Source organism: Chlorocebus sabaeus, chromosome 9 (assembly GCF_047675955.1).
Source record: "Chlorocebus sabaeus isolate Y175 chromosome 9, mChlSab1.0.hap1, whole genome shotgun sequence".
In the NCBI taxonomy this organism is placed as follows: Eukaryota; Metazoa; Chordata; class Mammalia; order Primates; family Cercopithecidae; genus Chlorocebus; species Chlorocebus sabaeus.
In genome coordinates, this window is record NC_132912.1 from 84,318,466 (window position 1) to 84,336,827 (window position 18,362).

Sequence of the window (18,362 nt, forward strand, 5' to 3'; positions counted from 1 at the left end):
ACTCTGTTGGCCAGGCTGGTCTCAAATTCTTGACCACATGTGATCCACCTGCTTCGGCCTCCCAAAGTGCTAGGATGACAGAAGTAAGCCACCATGCCCCCCTATTCTTTGATCATTCAAAACACATCGTTATGTTGTACATCTAATTGCTGGCCAGTGAGGATGGATCAAAAGTCGATTGTTGCTCAAATTTTATGGAATAGTGATATCTTGCATTAATGTTCACTTTGAAAATTGATTAGCATTACTGGCTTCCACAGGGAGTTAGAATAAAGCATTATAAACAGGAAAGATTGTAGGGAAATCATATACCCCCTACTCTTTTTAATTTTTTGAGGCCTCTCTTAATATGTCTTTGGTCTGAGAAAAAAACCTCTTAACAGGTTACAAATAGCACACTAGTAGACCAACAAAGATGAAGATTAGGTCATTCTAGACATGCAGAAACGCAGATGCTAAGTTTTTATTATTTCATTCCATATGTTTCCTAAACATATGATAAATTATATCTTATACATAAATTTTACCTTCATCAGACTATGAGATTTTCAAGATTAGGCTCCTTTTCTACTACTTTTAAATAATTTTCTCATAAATTAGCATAATTTTGTACACATACACAATTTTGTTAACAGATTTTAGAGTGTTGAAGGTTTTGATAATGCACCAGGCACCCTTTAAAGACTTTCAAATTTTGAAAATACAATTATATTCCCATTTTTACATGAGAAAACTGATAATCAGAAAAATTATTTAGTATTTTCAATGTTATACAGCAAGTGAATATTGAATTCAAAATGTAAAATTATGTCCATTTGACTCTAAAAGTCATTCTATTAATCAATATGATGAAGCTTTGATAACCCTATTTAATAAATATTTATTAGTTGTTACTTGATGCATTACTAAGCACATTTTAAACTTATTTTTGGCTCCCATGAAAGACTCAAAAATATGATTTTAGATAATTATAATTTAAGTAATACACATGCCTATCAGATCACCTTACACTGAATTTCTTTTCAGGATGCTGTATCCTTTAGGAATATATTTCGAATGCGACAATCTTTAGCCCTGGTTTTCCACAAATGACCCACATTTTGAAAATGTTCAATCAATGTGTTTGGGGCAAATACATTTTACTAATTTAGAGGTTATGTCCTTGTAACCTCAAACTTATGAAAAATAAGAAATGATTAAAAAGAAACTCAAATTTGCCAGAGTAATTCTTTTGCTTTTAACATTTGTGAAATTGATTAAGAATGAGCATGAAGATCAATATTATGTAACTGTTTAGAATTTTGCTGAATCACAAAATGTAATAAAAGATCAATATGTAAAGTAAGAGGAAGAGCAAAAGAAAAAATCCAGGCACAACTCACATCTACAACTCAGTGCTGCACTGTTTTTCTTTATTTACTATGTATGGAAAAAATGATCTAGAATATAGCCTATCGCATTAGATATACTAACATTTATCACAGTGGTGATGAATAATAGGAAACAAATTATATTAAGATCTCTTCCCTGAAAACATCAAGAATCTACTATAATGTGTTCTCCATTGAAAGTAACTTAAAATTGTTAAATAAGTTGATATTAAATATTTTACCTTCAATTACACAGAAAATTCACAGTGCTGATTAACTCATTATTCCTAAACGAAAGACAATTCATAAATAGACTATACTTTTAGATAGCCATTTATACATAGCAATCTCTATCTTTAAAAATGTCAATAACTATTTTCTAGGAATAATAAAAAAATTATGAATTCTGGATTTATCTGAAAATAAAATAGGCACACACTTGTAGATATGTAATATAGACATATACAAATATACACATCTAAATACATAAAATACATTCATAATAAATATTCTGAAAAAATTGTACAACTCAAACTGAGCTGGTTATTCTCTTTTCTAAAGAGGATATGACAGATGTCTCTAAAGACTACAAGAAATCTGGTGTCCAGATGCATGCTTCTTATTACTAAATGTAAAACCTCCCTTTGACAGCTGGTGACTGCAAATGAGTTTAGGAAGCAGATGATGGCAATAAGTTAACTGAAAACAGAAATTCTCATAATAGCCAGCTACCCTAACTGCTCATATCAGACTATCACCCACTGGGCTTCCAAGCATGACAAAAACTTCTTTCAAGAAATTTCATTTTTTGAATTCAAACTAAATGTCATGCAAACACCTAGTGTTTCTCATAAAGATATCATTGTGGTTGCCAGATGACTATGAAATGTAGCTCAGAAAGGATATTATGGAGCGCAGCTCAGAAAGAAAACCTACACTCTTTCTCAAATACTCCAGGCTACACATATTCGACAGTAGCACTTACTTATATTATACAAAGTACACTTTGATTTGGTTTTCCTTGAGTTGTTTCATTTTTTAGTTAGTTACAAATAGACTGTGGGTGATTGTAGAATCTAGATCTAGAATCTACAATCTAGGCAACAAGCTGAATGCCTAATAGACTGCCTTTAGTAATTAGCTACACTTCCATTTTTCTGCCACCACTTCCATCTATAAATGAGAAAATGTTTTATCTTCTATAAAATTAGTATATTGGACTCAAAGGTACCTAGTTTAAATAAGCAATGAACCACCTGAAATTAAGTATTCCATTCTAGTTTAGAAGAGTAACATGTAAGAGTCAGGTAAAGCATAGGCACCATGAGGGCAAGAATACATTCATTTACTTTTCATGTTCCCCTCAGCACTGGTTAACATGACCTGCATATCCTCTTGGGAGGTTCATTCATACCCGTTGGCCTGTTAATCCAGTGCTGGAGATATAACTGATGAATAGACAAAAAGTCTACCTATGACTTTCTTTTCTGGGTTACATCTACAACAAATTAAACGGAACTCTCTTAAATATACAAGCTTTAACCACAAGAAATGTGAAAGTGGAAAAATAAAAAGATGTAAAGACACAATAGTGATAATTTGAAAATAATCTTAGCCACAATCCAGAAAATATGTATATCTATGTATATTTTTAAGTGTATTTTACCCTAGTTGCCCCAAAAAGTACTTCACACAATAAAAGATGCTCAAGAAATTTCTGTTGGCTTGATTATTTTTTAATTTAAGCAGTTGATAATGGCAATTGTATTAATGAGGTCAGTTATTAAAGCAATGCTTACCTCCTGAAAGTTTACATAATCTACATGTGGAGAACTATTTAAACATTTTGGAATTAAGCTTCATCTGAAAGTATCTTGTCATTTGTAGATGCTATTGGTGTCCTCCAGTCTTGTATCATTATGTATGCAACACAGCCTAGAGGACAGAGGACTGGAAAAACAGCAAGAATTATGTTAACTGTAAAAGAGCACTACCAACTTCCCTGCATAGCTTTGATGCACAAAGTTGTCATTCTTCCAGCCTACTAACAGAAACAGCAGTACATATAGGTAGAAGAAATACAAAAAATACCTATAGGGATAACAGAATGCAGCAATATAGGAACTCTTTTCTAAAGAGTCTGTAAGCTGGTACACACAATAGAAAACTGTTGGAATTGTTTGGTAGAATCAAAAATGTACAAAACATCTTAAATAGATTAAATGTATAAAATAGTAAGGTAAATCTGAATGGCAGTATTTCATAAGTATAGGTCTAACTCTGAGTTGTTCCTTGAACACAGACTCCTTAATAAGTACTACATATATCAAGAAATGAAAACAGGAAAAAATCTCATGTATGCATATTTCTTAATTATAAAGAGTGACAGTTGATATTACAGTAATTGTTCAGATATCTACAAGATTCTGGAGTCCCTTGGGAAAACATAAAAAACAGGAGTAAGCTGGATTTCATTACATTTCTGAATAGAGTGTATTTTGTTAAATGCCAATATTTTGATGACTAGCAAACCACAGGAATGTTGAATGTAGAAAACGTTTATTGATCATCTTATCTGAATACGACAGTGTGCTAGGTGATTTGGGGAAAAAAGATAAAAGATACATCCAAGTTTCTTATAATGTGTTAGTGGGGCTAACAGAAAACACAACTATTTTATATATTCCCTTACTAATTTGGAATAGTCTTACTTGTAAATAAAATTTCAAAGTTGGATATTGATAAATCTGATTTTTGGGTGATAAAAGAGAATTTCAGATAATTTTCTTAAACAGAGAATTAGTCTCAAAAAGTCAAAAGTAATCTTCACTGACTCCCTATTGCTTTTAGAATTAATTATAGATTTTGCTACTTGTTCCTAAAAGTATTATACATCATGACCTAAATCTATGTACTTTCTACCATTATTTCTCAATACTGCATATGTAAATGCCTAACAAAATAGAATTTATATTTCCATTCCCTAACCACAATCTGTGCCTACCTGAATCAGTAGCTTGGTTTATGTCCTAGAATATCATTCACTTTACTAAAAACTTTATCTCCTTTTCAAGGCTTAAGTCAGTCCATCAGCTGCATTAATATTATTTTGGTTTCTTTTCAGAGCTGCGTTGATACTTCGCTTTAATCTCTCTTTCAAATTACCAATTATGCAAAGTGAAAACACCTGGCATGATGCAAAGCCCTATATAAATACTGGTTTTTCTTATTTCCTCTCTCTTTTTTCTGACTCTTCAAATATGTGATAAAGTAGATCACAAGGTATCAAACTGTTGCTTGACAGTAGGCATCCTCAAAGAACTCAGTCAGTATCAAATGACATAGAGGGATAAGTAAACTGACGTTTATAGTATAGAAGAAAAATGACTACGGGAGTAGTAGGAGAAGGAGCAAACATATTGAAACATAAAACACAGACTTGGGAAACAAAAATGTCTTCCAAAATTCAAGTACTAAAGTATACCTGAAAAAAAAAATAATGTGTTTGGAGGAATCATAGAAGATGAGTCTAAAAAGAATAAAAGAAAATTATGAACTGTTATGTGTGATAAACAAATATCTTTGAATCTTATTCTGAAAGCTGTAATTAACATGGAAAGGTTATAAGCAGATTAGATCTGTGTCACAGAAAGACTATTGTGGGATCAGTGTGAGTCATAGTTGAAGACCAGATCCTCTTCTATAGAAAGGGTCATGTGATTAGGTTAGCCCTACTCATATAATTTCCTCATTTTAAGATTAATTGGCAAATGACCTTGATTACATTTGGAAAATCATTTTTGCCAAGTGGGATAACATAATCAAGGGAGAAATGCCTGGGTATACAAATCATGAGAGCCATTTTAGAATTTTGCCTGCCACAAAAAAGGGATGTTAATTGCCATACATAGTCACTATACATAGTTTAATTTAGATGTAAATAAAATGAAAATTAACCAGCCAGTGATTTCCAAAGATACTTTTTACTGTAAAAGTATGTTCTCATTGTAATTATAACAGGTTCTCTCATTTGCTATGGATCCACCTTTAGGTACAGCATATACATATCTAAATAAAACACATCATAATGTTTTTTATGTATTTATTCTTGAAGACTGCTATCATTTGGGATGACAATCTCTATGTTTTTATTTTTACTATTTTTGCCAGTAAAATTATAGACCTTATTTTCAACCATCGGGATAAGAGCTAATATGAAGTCTTTAATAGTTAAAAGTAACATAAAAATTTATACTTTTTATAACCTATTTTATTAGTAGTTCTAAATATGAGTATTTTGTATTCAAACACTTAAAGATAACTTGTGGCTTAATTTATATGGCAGGTAAGATATCTGGAATACATGAATTTATTTTATATGGAATATGCAATATATTTTGTTTTCTAAGTACCCTAGGGCCTTGAAGTATATCTTATCAAGACCAGACAAGTGCTCAGAATAAATATTACTTAGTACAGGGGTATTAGTATGTTATTCAGTGTTGATTCTCCAATAGTTTTGCATTTTCAAAACTAATTCTATATACATACATATACTGATCCTATAGTCATATCATTAAATCAGTTTACTATTTTCCCAGTTTTTTCAATCCATTTAGGTCAGAGCTATGCAGGGATACCATATCACATAATTTAGACAATATATTTGCATAGTAATGTCATATTATTTTATTTGGAATTGCATGAGATGTTTTCACAGTCAAGTGCATTGTTGGATTAGTAACTTGAGCTCACTCTAAATCAGAGAGTCGAGGATCATATTTAGAGTCATGAGTTTAAAACACAACCTTTGTTTGTATAACTAGCCACCCTTTTATAAAAGAACTAACCAAGTAAAGTTGACCCTATTAATCAATCAACAATAGCAATACGAAAAATCAGTTTGTCTGAAGCTGGCTGAGTTGCTCTTTTTGGATGAAGATAGTTTTAACCTTATGTTTCTTTTACTTCCTTAACCCTACCTATTTTACCACACACACACACACACACACACACACCCATTATATTGCTTATAACAATTAACTTAAGAATAGACCTAGGAACCTTGAAGAACAGTCACAAATACATGCTGCATTGGATATGAGAGGCTGTTTTAATTTGTTTGTTTATTTGAGCAAATATTGACTATAGATTTTCTGGGCAAGTACAGAAATATTTAGAATTAGTTTGCAGACTCTCACTTAAAATAGACAAAGAAATAAACTCAGGTTTTTGTGACCCAGAAAATCTGAAAACAAAATGCATGATTTTGGAAAGCCATGCATTTCATAAAAGGAACAATGTAGAAATGAACATAACCCCATTATATTTAAAAATAGAACTAAATATTCAGTTACTTAACCCTTTGTAAAATCATTATATAAGCATAATTTAAAGAAACACAGTACCTGCCTTAGAAGCAAAGAATGCCTAGTGAACTTCAACCAGTCTCTTAATTCATGGCTTCCAATAGTTGGAACCATATATATCAGTGGAACCATATATATTTTTGGCACCAGGTTTTGTGGGAGATTGTTTTTCTGTAGACAGAGTCGGGGTGGGGGGTAGTTTCAGGATGAAGCTATTTCACCTCAGATCATCAGGCATTAGTTAGATTCTGATAAGGAGAGTGCAACCTAGATGCCTCTCAGGCACAGTTCCCAATAGAATTCTTGCTCCTGTGAGAATCTAATGCCAGCTGATCTGATTGGAGGTGAGCTCAGGCGGTAATGCTAGCTAACCTTCTGCTCATCTCCTACCATGCCCTTCCTAACAGGCCACAGAAAGCTACCAGTCTGAAGCACGGAGCAAGTCTGCGGCCCGAGGGTTGCAGACACCTACTATATATTGTAAGGAAATTTGAGGATTTTTAAAATCAATATTCCTAATTTGGTTATAAAAATGTGTGTGCTTTATAATTTCAAACAATTAATATTAAATAGAGAAGGAGTTTTATTGAAAACTGAGGCAATCCAAAAGGCTTTTAATTTCTTTTGTAAACTTAAGAAGAAAAAAATACCAGTATCGTCCATATAACATTCCTCAGAATATAAAAGCCTATAGGGAGGTAGCTTGGGACAAAGAAGGAAACGTGGCACAGGCAGTACAAGCTAAACTCCAACTGGGAGCTGTGTGAACTTTGGCAAGTTACCTCTGCTCTCTGAACCACAACTCACTCATCTATTTAAAAAATATATATATTTTTAAATAGATATATATGTCTTAAATATGTTGGAGTTTTAAAGGTCAGAATTTTTATAACGATCCAGTGAAGTACTTATAGAAGAGGAAATAAAAAATCAGAGTCTTGTTTGGTGTCAAAAATTACTTCCGTATAATTTCATGTAACTAATGGAGACTCTATCTGAGCTCAAAAGACACAAAAAGCAAGTCCTCAATAATTTGAAGACAGCTATGATCTTCGAATCCATTGTTGTATGTTTTCACCCCTAAACTACACCTCTTCCATTTCTTTAACATTTGAGCTGTTTAAGATATTTGACAATTAACTCCCTTAATTACATTTCTTTAGTTCGTCTCAGAATAGAGCTAAAAGTGAACATCATACTTAAGCCATGATTTGACTAGTACAATTTGAGGAGTCTACCTTTCTGTTCTTAGGATAGAATATCTTCATTAAAGATAGAGGACAGGAGTAGTGAAGATAATTTATCTTTCAATGTGACTCACATTGAGCTTGTCCACATCAAATCTTCACATTCTTTTCAAATATGCTATTTTTTGTGAAATGTTTCAATCTATTCACATTTTCTGTATCATATTTAGAGTTGTATAATTCACCTAGTCTTCAATACCAGTGTCTATAGAATAATTTTTTCTAACGATGCTTATTGCACTTCAGATAAAAACAACATCAGATAAAGCAAATAATTAACTTATGTGATTCAACATAATGATCCTATTCAAGAAGAGAATGACACAACATATTAAAATAACATAGTGCTTTGATTTTTTACATAAAAACTCAAGTACTTCAGACATGTGGTTTGTTCATAGGTAACACTGATTTCTATAAACAACAAAAACTACAAGCCCCTGGATCTTGATGGCATTATCTTGCATACAAAACTATTGCTATGGAAACAGAGTTAAAATTATTCCAATAATGTTACACTGACTTTTAGTCAGCTCAAATAAGCTCTTGTGACCAATTGATTCAGAAACAAATTGCTAGATAGTCTTCCAATTGAGAGTAATTTAACAGACTTCATAATTAAGGTAGATATATCTCTCATTTGTGACAACATTGGACACTTAAGATTTAAATTTAATTTAAAATTTCTCCATTATTTCTAAGCAGTCAATGATTTTGATTTACTGTTGCTATTAAAATACATGACATTAACTCTAAAGAGGTTCGTATAAATTACTAAAAAAATAATTTTACTAAGGGGAAATATTAAGGTCCTTAATCTGAGAAATGAGGTAAAATTAATGAGTAGATGATGTCTTTTAGTATAGTATTTTCACCTAACATTTTATTCCTGACAATCATAAACAAATAATTTGGGAACAGACTTACTGTCAGTGATTATCTTAGAAAATATTAAACAACGTGATAACGTTAAGCACTTAAACCCTGGAGTTTGATGTTCACATTCCAAACCTGCTCTAGCATTATTAGCCACATAAGTGATTGAGTTCATCTGTGCCTTAGCTTTCTCATTGGTAAAATATGAATTATAATAATCACTATGTTATATGATTAAAGTAATAAGGAATAGATGAGACTGTGGTTTTAATATTACTCAGTACAGCATTTGACACCTTAATAATTATGGCTGTGGGAGAAAATAAAACCTCTCAAAATGAGAAAAAATAATTTTTATATCCTTAACCATCCACTCAATAACAAGTAATACTACAGGACAAAAGAATCACTGGGGATCACTGTTGGCATCCTGAAGGCAAAGTTAAAGAAACAAAGATGGCAGAACAGATCCCACAGTAGTTAGCCTTATATGGACCCTGAGAGTTAGGGAGTTGTGGTGCTTGCCTATGCTGAAGAGTTCTAGGCTAACCCAAGGCAGAGGCCTTATGCAAATATCAGCCTCAACACAGCAACAATGGTGATTTATTTTGAAACCTGTAGATTTATTGCATTGCGGAAGACAAGCTCCCAAGGCTAAGGATGAGAAATTCTTGTCTATTTTCTTTTCTTTTCTTTTTTTTTCAAGTAAAAAATACCTCCCTAGAAGCCCAGAAATCAGTCTGTAATTGCCAGCCTATAGTATCACCTACTTATGTTACCTATTTACTTCACATTTTACTGTTCACACATATCTTTGACACTCTGTTTCGAATCAGGATGTCTTACTTATTTATTCCAGATAGCAAATAAGTAATAGGGCCAAGATAAGACCTTCTAGTCCCATTTTATTTAACGATTTCTCATAATGGCTGAAGCTAGTCAAGTAATGCACTGACTAGCTTTAGTAGGAGCACGGAAATAATTTAACTTATTGTATTATTATATTAAAAGACACTGGTGGGGTAGAATATAAAGAATATTGGGCAGTAACTTAGTAAAGGATGACTAGGGCAGGAAATTAGGAAAATAGTAGAAACTATGTATCTTAATGTCTGCAAATTCCCAGTGGCCTACTGAGTTATTGATAATAGCAAGAGGAGACTTGGAATCTAGAAGAAGTACTACAGATATACTAGAATAGGGCATATCTCAGAGGTTATATATTCCAAAACAAATTACTTCCAGTATATTTTCTTCAGGTCCAGTATTTATGGCATTTTCATATGTTATTTTAAATTCAGGAATTATTTTATTGAGTCAATAGCTCATAAAGGCTATTATACGACCTTATAACATATTTGGTAGAAATGTGACATTTTTTTCTTCTTTTTACGTTTAAAAAGAAAGGCAAAGGCGAAAATATCATAGTATTTTTTTGTGTCCTAGTGCTCAGCTGGGGTTTAGCGAGGTGGCCTTTTTATAGGCTGTAGTAAACTTTCCATGCTGTCCAAGTGGGTTCATGTTTCGCTGAATTACAAAGGGCAGTTATAATATACTTACATGTGTGTTGTGGATTCATGTTTCTCTGAATTACAAAGGACAATTATAGTATACTTACATGTGTGTTGGAAACCGATGCTCCATAAATATAAAATCCCATTCTTTCATGAGACTGATTGAAATCTCAGTGCTGATTGAACAAGTAACACCTAGATTGCTCCTCTCATTGCTTGGATCGTATGGACAAGGCAAGCCATCCATCAACATAGACTGGCATAGAGGAAAGGATGTTGTTTCTGACGTGAAGGCTACCACTACATGCCAGAGTTGGCTTATGAAATTAGTCATGAGTAGGAGTTTACATTGAAATGCAGGAGTTATTTTCTCTATAAGATGGTACAGACATTTGTTTAATGTCTGTTAAATGATGTTTACCACGGTCTACTAAGGTTCATCAATAGTCCACATGACTATTTTAGCTCTTCAAGATGACCTAGTCACCTTCTTTATAAGAGGAAAATGAGAGGTGAAATGAACAGTGAACATTTAACCACCAGAAGCTAGGAGAGGGGCATGAAACAGATTCTCATAACACCTTTCAGAAGGAACCAACCCTGCCAATTCCTCAGTCTTAGAATTCTAACCTTCAGAAGTATGAGAATAAATTTCTGTTGTTTAAGCTACCCAGTTTGTGGATTTCTTTACTGCAGCACTAACACAGTACACACTGACCAAGAAATTTAAAAAAAGAAATAGGACAATTAACAAAAAATGTGAGCCAAAAACCACGTAAAAATTCTAGAAATTTAAGGCAGGCAGCACTTCCTCATACTGTATAATTCGGAATTTTAATTGTCTTTATTTTTCTCATTTGTTGAAAGATGTTATGTTATTTTGTTATCAACTTTTAAAAAAAAATAGCATAAATACGTATTCATTGAGTATAATACCTAGAGTTTCACACTTCTAGAGTAAAACTATAAGAACATGGACGAGTTATATTGATACCTACCTGTGCTAACTATATGCACAGATCTTTAGAAATGTTTAATCTCAGAAATGTGAAATTCTGTATTTGTTGAACAATAACTCACCTTGGTACTTTTATTATCTTTTATGTACTTATGGTAAGAAAATAATCACATATTAAATATGGTTTTTTTTTGCTTCTAGAAGACAAAATATATTTTTTATTAATAGTATATATGTAGGGAGCCATATAGGATCCCATGTGGGACACTGGTGGTAGAAATGGTTCATGCATTGATGGTGTTAGATCCATGACTTCATATACAGCTATGAAAAATAACTAGGTTTTTCTTCTTAAGAATATGTCATGGAACTTGCTCATCACTATAGATTTTATTATTTTCCCTTTGAGTGTCCCAGAGTCACACAGAGTGCCAATAAGACCTTTCTTATTTTATGACACTGAACTACACAGGAAACAACAGGAGGACAAATTCCATTTGTGGCTAATATGATGTTCAAGATTTCTCTTTTGAAAATAAGAATATTAGCTATGAGATCCATAAATCAGAGCTCAAATCTGCTCACATTTTAGGGGGATATTAACAGAAAGAATTAGGTAACTCATTTAGGACACATGCCTTTCTTCTCAGGTGGCCCAGGGTCTAAATTCTGCATAATTGTTGTACAAAAAGCCTGTAACTTCACAAAACAAATTCATATTTTTCATGTTAATCCTAAAAGCAAAAGATCCTGCACAGACGCAAACCATTCAAAGAAAAAGAATGCGAGTATGGCTTCATAGGTCTTAGGGTAAAGGAGATTCATTCCCTACAGTGTCAGATCAAATGCATCATGCTTTCCTTTAATGATTCGTTTCCTACCACACCCTCTAAGGCAAATACAATGATAGCCCATTTATAGGAGGTCAACTTGCAAAATAATTGACTTTTCTAATAGGAATCAAGGAAGAACTTATGATATAGATATACATGGTTTTCTTTCTGGTGATGCTTAGTGTTTTGTTTTTTTGGTTTTGTTTTGTTTTGTTTTGTTTTGTTTTTGTTTGTTTGTTTGAGACAGAGTCTCACTCTGTTGCCCAGGCTGCAGTGCAATGGCGTGATCTCCGCTCACTGCAACCTCCACATCCTGGGTTCAAGCAATTCTCTTGCCTTGGCCTCCCAAGTAACTGGAATTACAAGCACCAGCCACCACCACCACGCCGGCTAATTTTTTGTATTTTTAGTAGAGACAGAGTTTCGCCATGTTGACCAGGCTGGTCTTGAACTCCTGGCGTCAGGTGATCCACCTGTGTCAGCCTCCCAAATTGCTGGGATTATAGGTGTGAGCCACAACACCCGGCCTGGTGATGCTCGCTTTTTAAGGAATTAGAAATAGTATGTTATTGAAACTATCCTGATAATCATATTCATTCTTTCCAGTACCACCAAATAATGTCTCTGTCTTAATTTTTGAAAAAGGCATTGTTGAAAAAAAAAAAACAAAGTACATATTTTATTATTTAAAAATACTTCATTATTGATGTAATACGAGAAAAAATCTCCAAACCTTTTTTGCTTAAAATAGAAGTAATATTTATAGACCTTAAAAACTAAACATTATAACCTTTTACAGGAAAGTACATGAGGTTTTGAAATATTTGTAGAGAGATTTAAAGATTTTTGTAAGTGTGACCTGGAAACTTTATGGGAAGCATTTGCTAAGGCAAATATAGTTCCCCGGCTGTTGAATTTCTGCAATTTTAATTTTAAATTCAGGTAATGGTTGTAAGAAGATTTTTTATCTAACTCAGAGTATTTTAATTTACAAATTTCAAATATTTAAATTTTTGTTTTATGGATAGGTTTGGTATTATAAGAAAAGCTAACTTTGAAAAATATAATCTTACTTCAGTAAATAGCAATGTTAAAACTAAAATTTACTGGCGACATCATAGTAATGCTTATAAAAGCCCATAAACCTTACAATAAGATATGTCCATTTATAATTTTGGAAATTAGGAATCTGAAGTTGTTAGTGTTAAAAAGAAAGGAAAATTAAAAACCCTAATAAATCAGGGAGATTCAGAAAAAATAAAGATAGTGTGTGGAATACCTAAAAGAATTCAAAATAATGTTATTGAGAAAGCTCAGTAAGATACAGAGTAAAAGATAAGCAATTCAAGTAAATCAGAAAAAGAATTCAGGATATGAATGACAAATTTGTCAAAGAGATGTCATGAAAAACTAAAAAAGAAAATTTGAAACTAAATAATTCATTGGAAGAAATTAAAAATACTCTTGAAAACTTCAACAACATACTAGATCAAACATAAGAAATAATCTCAGACCTTCAGAACTGGTCTTTTGAAATTGCCCAGTCAGAAAAAAAAAGAGAAAAATAACGAAGTCTACATTACATATGAGACATTATAAAGTGAACAAATATTTATGGTGTCTCAGAGGCAAAGAAAAAGTTAAAGGGATAGAAAACTTACATTACAAAATAATAGCAGAAAACTTCACAAGTCTAACATGAGATTTAGACACCCAGCTACAGGAAGGGCAGATATCTCCAAACATAAAATTCAAGAATGTGTACTACACAGTACTTTATAATCAAACGGTCAAAATTCAATGACAGATAATTCTAAAAGCCACAAGAAAAAGTGTCTAATCACTGATAAAGAAACTCCCATCAGATGAACAGCAGATTTCTCAGCAGAAAAGCTACAGGCCAGGTAAGAATAAAATAATATGTTTCAAGTACTAACATTTTAAGACAATTAGTTAAGAATAGTATACCTCCCAATGCATACCTGATGTAAATGACGAGTTGATGGGTGCTGACAAGTTAATGGGTGCAGCACACCAACATGGCACAAGTATACATATGTAAGAAACCTGCACGTTATGCACATGTACCCTAGAACTTAAAGTATACTAATAATAATAAATTTTTAAAAAGAATAGTATACCCAGCAAAGTTATTCTTTATGAATGGAGGAAAAATAAAGTATTTCCCAGACATGTAAAACCTGAGTAAATTCATACTAGACTAATAGCACAAGAAATGCTTAAAGGAGTCGTAACCTAGAAGGAAAAAGATGCTATCTAATACCATGGCAGCACACAAATGTATAAAACTGACTGATGGAGAAAACATTCACTATACAAAACAAAAACAAACGCTATACAAAACAACCTGAAATCAATTAATAAAATGACAGTAATAAGCCCTTACATATCAACAACAACCTTGAATGTAAATGGAATAAAATTTCAACTTAAAAGTTATAGACTTGCTCAATGGATTAAAAAAAATGACCCAACTATATGATTCCTATAAGAAACCTATATCACTTGTAAAGACACACATAGACGGAAAGGGATGGAAAAATATATTTCATGCAACAGAAAACAGGAACAAGCAGGAGTAGTTATACGTATAAGACGGACTTTAAGTCAAAACAGTAAAAAAAGATAAAGAACATCATGATATAATGATAAAGGGATCAACTTAGCAGGAATATATAACAATTCTAAATGTATATGCACCTAATACTGGAGCACCTAGATATATGAGGCAGATATTAGTAGACCTCAAGGGAGACTCCAATATAATAATATTTGAGTACTTCAGCACTTTGCTCTCAGCATTAGAAAACCATCTAGACAGAAAATTAAGAAAGAAACACTGGATTTAAACTGCACATTAGACCAGATAGACCTAGGATATATTTACAGAACATTTTTTTCAAGACCTCAGAACACACATTCTTCTCCTTAGCCCATGGAACATTTTCCAGAATATGCCATATGTTAGAGAGTTCAATACTAAGAGGAACTCTTAGTTGATAGGTTTCCAAAGTTGGAAATCTATCAAATACATAAAAATTAAACAACATGCTTCTGAATGACTATGGGGTTAAGGAAGAAATTAAGAAGGAAATATTCCTTGAAAAAATGAAAATGGAAACACAAAATACACAATATTAAAACCTATTGGACACAGCAAAGGCAATGCCAATATAGGAGTTCACAGAAATAATTGCCTACACCATAAAAGTGGAAAGATTTCAAAGAAACAATCTAACAGTGCATCTCAAGGAACTACAAAAGCACAAACTCAAAATTGTTGTAGGAAACAACAAAGTTCAGGGCAGTACAGAATAAAGAAGAGACTAAAAAATTAATACAAAGGATCAAGAAAATAAAAAGATTTTTTTAAGGTAAACAAAATCAATAAACCATTAGCTTGTCTAATGAAGAAAAAAAAGAAAGAACGAAAAGACACAAATAAACAAAATTAGAAAGAAAAAGGGGACATTACAATGGGTATCACAGAAACACAAAAGCTCATTAGAGATTATTACGAACAATTATACACTAAAAAACTGGAAATCCCAGAGGAAATGGGTAAGTTCCTAGTCACATTCAATCTACCAAGAAGGAATCTGAAAGAAATAGAAAGCTCGAACATACCAAAATGAGTAACAAGTTTGAACAGCAGTAAAAAGTCTGCCAACAAAGAGAAGCCCAGGACGTGATGGCCTCACTGCCTAATCCTACCAAACTTTAACGGAGGAATTTATACCAATTCTCAAACTATTCCAATAAGTAGAAGACAGAATTCTTCCAAATCATTCTATGATGTTAGCATTGCCTTGATACCAATCAGAAAAGAACTCAACAAGAAAGGAAAACTACAGGCCAACATTTTTAATGAGGATAGACAGAAAAGTTCTCAACAAAATAGTAGGAAACCAAATACAACAGTACATCAAAAAGTCATTTATCACGATAAAGTAGGACTTATCCCAGGGATGCAAGATTAGTTCAACATACACAAATTAATAAACATAATAGAATGAAAGACAGTCATCAGTAGAATGAAAGACAAAATAGAATGAAAGACAGTCATCAGTAGAATGAAAGACAAAAAACTATCGTCTCAATAGATGCAGAAAAATCATTTCATAACATTCAACATTCTTTTATGATACAAATGTTCAAATATCTTGGCATAGAAAAAAATACCTCAATATAATAAAGGCCATATATGATAAACCTACAGCTAACATTATACTTAATTGGAAAAAAACTTAAAGCCTTTCATCTAAGAACTAGAATAAGACAAGAATGACATTACTATTCAACATAGTAATGGAAGTCAGAACAATCAAGCAAGAGAAATAAATAAAAAACATCCAAATTGGAAAACAGGAAATCAAGGTATCCTTCGTTGCAGATGTCCTGATCTTATATCTAGAAAACTCTAGACTCCACTAGAAAGCTTTTACAACTGAAAAACAAATTTAGTAAACTCACAGGATACAAAATCAACGTGCACAAATTAGTAGCATTTCTATACACCAATGACAAACTAGCTGAAAAAAAACCCAAAAAAAACAAAAAGGTAATACCATTTGCAATAGCTACCACTAAATAAAATACCTAGAAAAAGATTTTACCAAGGAGGTAAAATATCTTTACAAGGAAAACTATAACTCACTAATGAAAGAAACTGGAGACGACACAAAAAGCAAAAAGAAATACCATGCTCATATATCAGAATAATTAATGTAGTAAAAACAATCATATTTCTCAAAGAAATCTACAGATTCAATGCAATTCCTATCAAAATACCAATACCATTCTTCACAGAATTAGAACAAACAAAACAATCCTAAAATGAAAAAGAGGAGCATAAATAGCCAAGTCAATCCTGAGCAAAAGGAACAAAGCTAGAGGCATCACACTATCTGACTTCAAAATATATTGCAAGGATATAGGAACTAAAATAGCATGATATTGGTATAAAAACAGACACAAACTAATGGAACAAAATAGAAAACCCAGAAATAAACCAGTTTTAAAAGCCAACTGATTTACAACTAAGGCACCAAGGATATACACTGGGAAAAGGACACTCAATAAATGTTACTTGGATCCCAGCACTTCGGGAAGCTGAAGCAGGCAAATCACTTGAGGTCATGAGTTCAAGACCTGCCTGGCCAACACATTGAAAACCCACCTCTACTAAAAGTACAAAAATTAAGCTGGGCATGGTGGCAGGTGCCTGTAATCCCAGCTACTTGGGAGGCTAAGGCAGAGGTTTCAGTGAGCTGAGATTGTGCCACTGCACTCCAGCCTGGGTGACACAGCAAGACTCCATCTCAAAAATAAAAATATATGTTACTTGGAAAACTGTATACCCATATGCATAAGAATGAAACTGGACTCCTACGTTTCATCTATACAAAAACCCATATCAAACTGGTTTAAAGACTGATATATATCAACTGTGAACATTAAAAGTACTAGAAGAAAACATAGGGAAAACACTCGAGACCATTGGTCTAAACAAACATTTTATAGCTAAGATGCTCTAGAACACAGACAAACAAACAAAAATAGGCAATTAAAACTATATTAAACTAAAAAGTTTCTGCACTAGGAAGGAAATAACCAACATAGTAAAGAGACGAACTGTTGAATGGGAGAAAATATTTGCAAAATATTCATCACCAAAAAACTGGTATCCAGAATGTAAAAAAAACTCAAACAACTCACCAGAAAATTTTCAAACAATCCCACTAAAGAGTCTGCAAGTGATCTAAATAGGTATTTCTGAAAAGAATATATACAAATGTCCAACAGCTATATGGAAGATGCTCAACATCAGGAATCACCAAAAAATCAAAACCGAAACCACAATTTGATATCATCCTACTCCAGTTAGCATGATCACTATGAAGCATTGTAGTGGGAATTGGGTTTTCCCTTCATCTAGTTGTTTATTGTCTTTATTTTCTTGAAATTATGTCCTTAATTATTGAAGAACTTTAAGCTTCACATTGTGTATTCTGAGCTAAAGCAATAGCATTCGGAGTAAAAGACAGGTTTAAGGCTTAGCAGATTCATCACACCTTGGAAGTCTTTAGGTCATTTCTAAATCAAGACAGGCCCTCTCTCCAGAGTCAATGCTCATAAAGTATACTGAAGTGAAAGGGATTCACTTGTGTTTCT